Raw genomic sequence first — 5,880 nt, forward strand, 5'->3', positions numbered from 1 at the left:
AAAAAAAAAGACTAAATCAAATAAGGTTTTAAATTTATGGTATTAATAACAACAATTTAAAGCTAGGAAAATGAATGTTAAAATAGCGTTAACATTCTTTCTTTGTTTTTAGTCTATTTTAAAACTACATTGGCAAACAAAAAGCCCAACAAATAAGATAGGTGGAAAAAAATAATAAAATAAGATATAAAATTACTGAAAATACACATTTTCTTTTCTATGACTTAGGTAAGTAATGTGCATACTTCGTATTTGGAAAAATAGTTAGGAATGGCGATCCTAGGTTGTAACTCGGGTCACTGGTCTCCCCATAGCTCTCATTGGCAAAGCACCTCTCCTACAGTAAGGACTCCCGGTCTGTGGCTGGGACTCCAGCCCTAAAGAATATCATTGTAGCTTTTCATGAAAATGCAGACTCTTCAGAAAATCATCGTGATGAATCGTGTACCTGCTCTTCCTCAAACTATTTTAGAATCCTACAAATGCACACTGAAAAACTCATCACTCTGCCTTAAAACCAACAAGCAAACAAGTCACAATAACGACAACAACGAAAATTTCTAGGGTCAAAATATCAAGAACAGAGCAACTGATGACAAGTCCGAGTGTTTCTATGTCGTTTCATACCAAGTGCCTACTCAGTGCCAAGCCCTGTCTTGGGGGTCTGAGTGTCACGGTAACATAGCAGACATGTCTTCTCCCATCCCCACTGTACTCATCAGACAGAGTGGAGATACATAATCCTGGCAGAGAGAGGGGGACAGCATATTTAAAGATTTAAATGAGATAATCATGGGGCCATCAGAGACTGAAATTGTACTTACTGGCCTGTAGATGGTCAAGGATACAAGTTTATGAGGCAAGGTTGGAGAAGGGAGAAGGGACCAGACCATGATGGCACTCGTAAGTCAGGTTTAGGAGTACAGTCTTTCTCTTAAAAGGAAATGGAAGCCATTGAAAAGTCACAAACAGAGAAGTGCTATAATCAGGTAGATGTCTCCCATATTAGGCAACTGGGTGGACATCAGTACTATTCACTGATAAAGGGATCACTGGAGAGGACGTAGGTTTGGGAGATGATGAGTTTAGATGTCCAAGTATGAATATGGGATGTGTCTGGAAGACAATCATACATGTGAACTAGGCCGTTGAACACATATCTTTAGTACGCAAGAGATCGGTGTGATTTGAGACAGCTTTGTAGCATTATAGAAATAAAAAGTAGTAAAAAATGCTATCAAAAGGTCACTTACATGCAAATAAAAAATAGCATCAGTGAATTTAAGATAAACAAGTAAAATGATTTAAGATTTCAGATTCAGGAAAATTATGGGTGCAGACAACTCATAACAATCACATAAGGAAAAAAAAGGAGATGGTGAGTTTAATAGGCTATTTCAAGAAATTTATCTGTCGTGGAAAAGAGAAGTAGCTGTATGATGATTGGATTAATGGATGGTTTCTTTAAGAGAAAAAAATTAATGTTTGAATACTGGAAAACGGCCAGGAGCAAAGTGATCTCTATTTTTCTGTTTTTCTTTCTCTTTGCTTTTTTTTTTTTTTTGGTCTAAACGAGGATACCTGTATGGAATGAGCAGATTTTGTGTACATATGTGTTAGAAAAAAAGTTGAGATTTTGTTCTGATTCTACTTCGATAGTTGAGGGGGGAGAGAGAGAGAGAGCATGAGCGAGATATCGCCTGATCAGATGCAAAAATATTTTCCAAAGAAAAATGAAGCAGAATCCTAATTTCAGGACACCTCGGGAGGAAGTAAAGAACTGTACCTTGAGAGTCTTTTTTTATTTTTATTTTTACTTTTTAGGCAAGGCAACCCTTGGTCGACCTCACAGATTTCAAGGACCTTGTCAGCTTACAATCGCTTATTTTTTCTTATTTTTTTTTTATGCTTACAGGACCTGGTCTTCCTAGGTGGTCTCCCATCTAAGTACTAACCAGGCCCGACCCTGCTTAGCTTCAAGATCAGATGGGATCGGGCTTGTTCAGGGTAGCATGGCCATAGACTTGAGATTCTTAATGGCAGGACAACCTGGCCTCTGGCAACTTTTTGTTTCTGACTTTCTAGAATACGCCTTTATGTACTGTTTATACTGTCCCTGATCACTCTGTTTCTGCTAGGGCAGTGCAGTCAACCCATCCCTACTACTAAGGCCTTGTAAGTTCTGCCTCTGTTTCTTCAGGAAGCAAAGCCCATTGATCCCCGAAATGGTTCTTCTGTCTTGGCCGTGGGAGCACAAAGAGAGAAAATAATAGGAAAAGGATCAGGGAAGAATGGCCTACAGTATTCTAGGTCAGAAATTGAAATTTGTAAGTCTCATGATGTGGCTATATACCACCCCACCCCAAAAAAACAAACAAACAAACAAACAAACAAACCTAGATAGGGAAACATAAAAATTTTAGGTTTGAAGCAAATTAATATAAGGAATGAGTGTCTTTTTTTCAAGAAGGATCAAAAAGGCTCTTCATTTTCTTCACAGGGAAATTTATTGGGTTTCTAACTTATTTAAATACGAAGTGTTGGCATAAATAGTTAAACACATGTAACCAGTTTGGTTCAAAGCATCGGGACTTTTATAACAGCACCAAAGAGCCTCAGTCTATAACCTATTAAAAATGCTTTGGAAGTGTAAATTAAAGATGACAACATGGAATAGTCCTATTAAAACTCCTTTTAATTATAAAACTGTGTAAGACTATGCAAAATATAAGAACTTTATGAAAAATATTAAAATTTTTCTAAGGAATAGAACTTTGAGTTTATATCCTAATAAGGGTTGACAAACTTTTTATTTAAAGAAGCAGATAGCAAATGTCACCATCGGGGCCGATCAGAGTTCAGTGTCACCCCAACATGGGGGTGGAGTGATGAGGGATTGGGAGGGGAAGGGATAACTACAGCACAGGAGTGTAGTTAGCATTTTCCCTTGGTTCTTCCTCAAATGATGCAATGAAGAATCACAGGTCATTGAGATTTAGAAGAGATTTATTAAAAGTATATTTTAGACAAAGGATGCCCCAAGGAAGCATATAAAGACAAAGCGTGCCCCAAGATGGTACGTGGTCCCGGCGCTGTAACCAACACAAAAAGGCCACAGTTCCAACTAACCTTCAAGTGAATATCTTTAAAAGCAGCTCAAGTATGTAAAGATCAAGTTATCACACTTTAATTCTTGTTCCTCAAGTGAAAAGAATAATAGCAAGTTGAAACTGAAGAAGTTAGACGGAAGAAATGATGCAGTCAGCACAGAAATGCAGTATGAATTTGTATAGGCAAATCTGAAACATGCTATGGCACTACTTAATTACATTTTAGTTTAATGTATTTGTCACCAACCATATTTTGAATATCTACTTTGAATCTGGCACTGTAGTACAGGCTGTAGCTATAGTGATAAATATTTCATCCTTGTCTTGGAAAAGCTTTCAGCCAAGAAAGGGAGAAAACTTCAGAGAAGACTGTGATATTCGCTGCAACAGCGTAAGCACAGGAAGTAACAAGAGTTCAGGGGAAAAACAGATGAAGAAAAAAACCCACCTTATTCTCCCAGGAAGAATTTCCTAAAAGACAGAAGACCCTAGCCCCTCACTGATTAGACAGGACATGCCTCCTTTATTACCATGGGAGAGGAAAATGGGGCAAGAACGTCCAGGCCTGCTACTTCTGCAAAAATCTCTCGATAGAAATGGGAAAGCAAGAAATTAGTTGTTTTTTAACATCCGTGTCCTGGGATTATCAAATTAGAGTAGACTTAGGTCTTCTGTCTTCTGGGAGTAGGACAATCACTTTTTATGTGAAAAAAAAAATAGTAAGGGGCGAGGGGTGGCCTTCAAGTTACCAGGAGGAACACTGGCCGGAAGCCAAAGCTGACACTGAATTGAGGGCAATGGAATAGAGCCAGAGCCTCAGTAAATACTGCTGCCTGCGTACTGTTTACCAGTTCAATTCTGTCAGTGCATTCACCTTCATTTATTTACTTATTATCTTTTAAACCAGGGTGTACACCATTGTTTTCTTAACCGATATTCAAAGCGATAGAAACAAATGTCCTGAAAGATCCTTAACAATTTTTATGTCAAAATGTGCCAGGTATATTTGTTTCTGATACGTATTTATATTATATATATTTAATAAGCCATGGATATATGATTGCATGCTAGTATTCTCAGGAAGCATACACAGTGAGACCTACTAACTGATTTCAGTTTTTATATCATTGTGTTCTCTTCGCATTGAAATATTGCTTGTATTGGTCACTGGCTGAGGCAATCTGCCTAACTAGGTGGGCCAGAACCTAATCCGGTGTGACAAATGAAAGAGACACACAATGGGCTATGTAATTCTAGGGTGAAACCGTTATAAATTTTAAGCAATTGATGTTCTCAGAACAATATTATACACAGAGCTAGTGATTACAATTACTGTGGGGAATTGCTGGATGTTTCTCTAATATTCTAGCGAGTTTTAAAATTAATGGAAACTTTTGGTAACTGGTATTTTACTCACATATGATGATCTGAGTTTAGCTTCTTTGATGCAAAATGGTCTTAACCATAAAGCTATTTTATTTTATTGTGGAAAGTTTTCCATCTTTAAAAATAACATGACTGTTTTCCTCTAAGTATAAAAACCTTTACCTTTAGATCACGTCCAAGTCACTTACCTGAAATGTCTGCCAGCTCGGGGCACTCGTTTTGTTGCCCTCAGCTTCTGTTGTCTCTACTTAACCTCATGAAACTTCCCCAAACCACCAATATTATTCTTTCAATTGCTATTGCTCATACACTTTTATACTCACTCTAATTTACCAGAAAAATGAACCTTTTGAGATTTGTGGGAAACTGAAATAATTATATAGCTGAAAGTTGAGAGAAACTCTGAGCTATATACAGAGTTATTTACTAATCACTTCCTGGCTTGCATCTTAGGGATCTGATGAAATTTAGCCCAGACTTTGAAATATCACTCTTAGCAAGAGATTATGCTATACTGCTATTTATTTCTGGTCTTGCATTCATTCCTCCAGTATATCACATGTGTCCTACCTAAAGCTTCTTAGAAAATTGGCTCGTTCTCCATTTCACCTATGTTAGTAGGTTCTGTGTGATTTGGCAGTTGAAAAGACACAAACATGACAGTTCTTACAATTAAACTCTACTCTTCAGCATAAATGGATTTGCAGAAAACAACTTTATACCCACAACATTTAAAACATTTAAGAAGCATTAATTCTTTCTTATGTCTCCAAATATAAAATAATATCACAGCAGGGCATAATAAGTTTCCATGGCTATGTAGGATTCTTAATGTAGCAGTGATCAGATAATATATGAAACACCCTAACAGAGTGAGAATTCTAATAATAATAATGAGACATATTAACACACTTTCAGTTTTTTTCCAGGCACTGTGTTAAGTGCCTGGAAAACATACATTACATTCTAATCTTTTCAACAAACTCTGCACACTTGAGATCATTATCCACTTTTTAAGCATGAGGAGTTTGAGACTCATGTAAGTCATTTGCTAAAGGCCACATACTGGGTAAGAGAAAGGACCACTACTCAAATCAAGTTTTGTTTCTCTTTAAAATGTGTGCCTTTTAGATTACAGCACCAAGTTCAGCTTTAAAATATCAATCCCAATTAAAAATTTTCTGTCATAAATTATATAATGAGTAAAAATAGATATATCATGGAAAATCGTCTTGGTTTAAAAAGGAATGGAGGGTATATCAGGACCCCGAAGAAGGTATAATATACTTACAGAATATCTATATATTCTGTAAGTATATTATACCCTTAACAACAGAAGTCTTAGTTCAGGGTTGACAGGCAGACATTACCCACCAATTAACCC

At 36.8% G+C, this 5,880-nt stretch overlaps 1 pseudogene; it reads right to left on the reverse strand.

Annotated features, from left to right (window-relative positions):
• Positions 1–1,906: 1,906 nt before the first annotated feature.
• On the reverse strand, positions 1,907–2,024 carry LOC111741119 (annotated as a pseudogene).
• Between the last annotated feature and the right edge of the window lie 3,856 nt (positions 2,025–5,880).

This window comes from Pteropus vampyrus, unplaced genomic scaffold (genome assembly GCF_000151845.1).
Source record: "Pteropus vampyrus isolate Shadow unplaced genomic scaffold, Pvam_2.0 Scaffold73, whole genome shotgun sequence".
Lineage (NCBI taxonomy): Eukaryota > Metazoa > Chordata > Mammalia > Chiroptera > Pteropodidae > Pteropus > Pteropus vampyrus.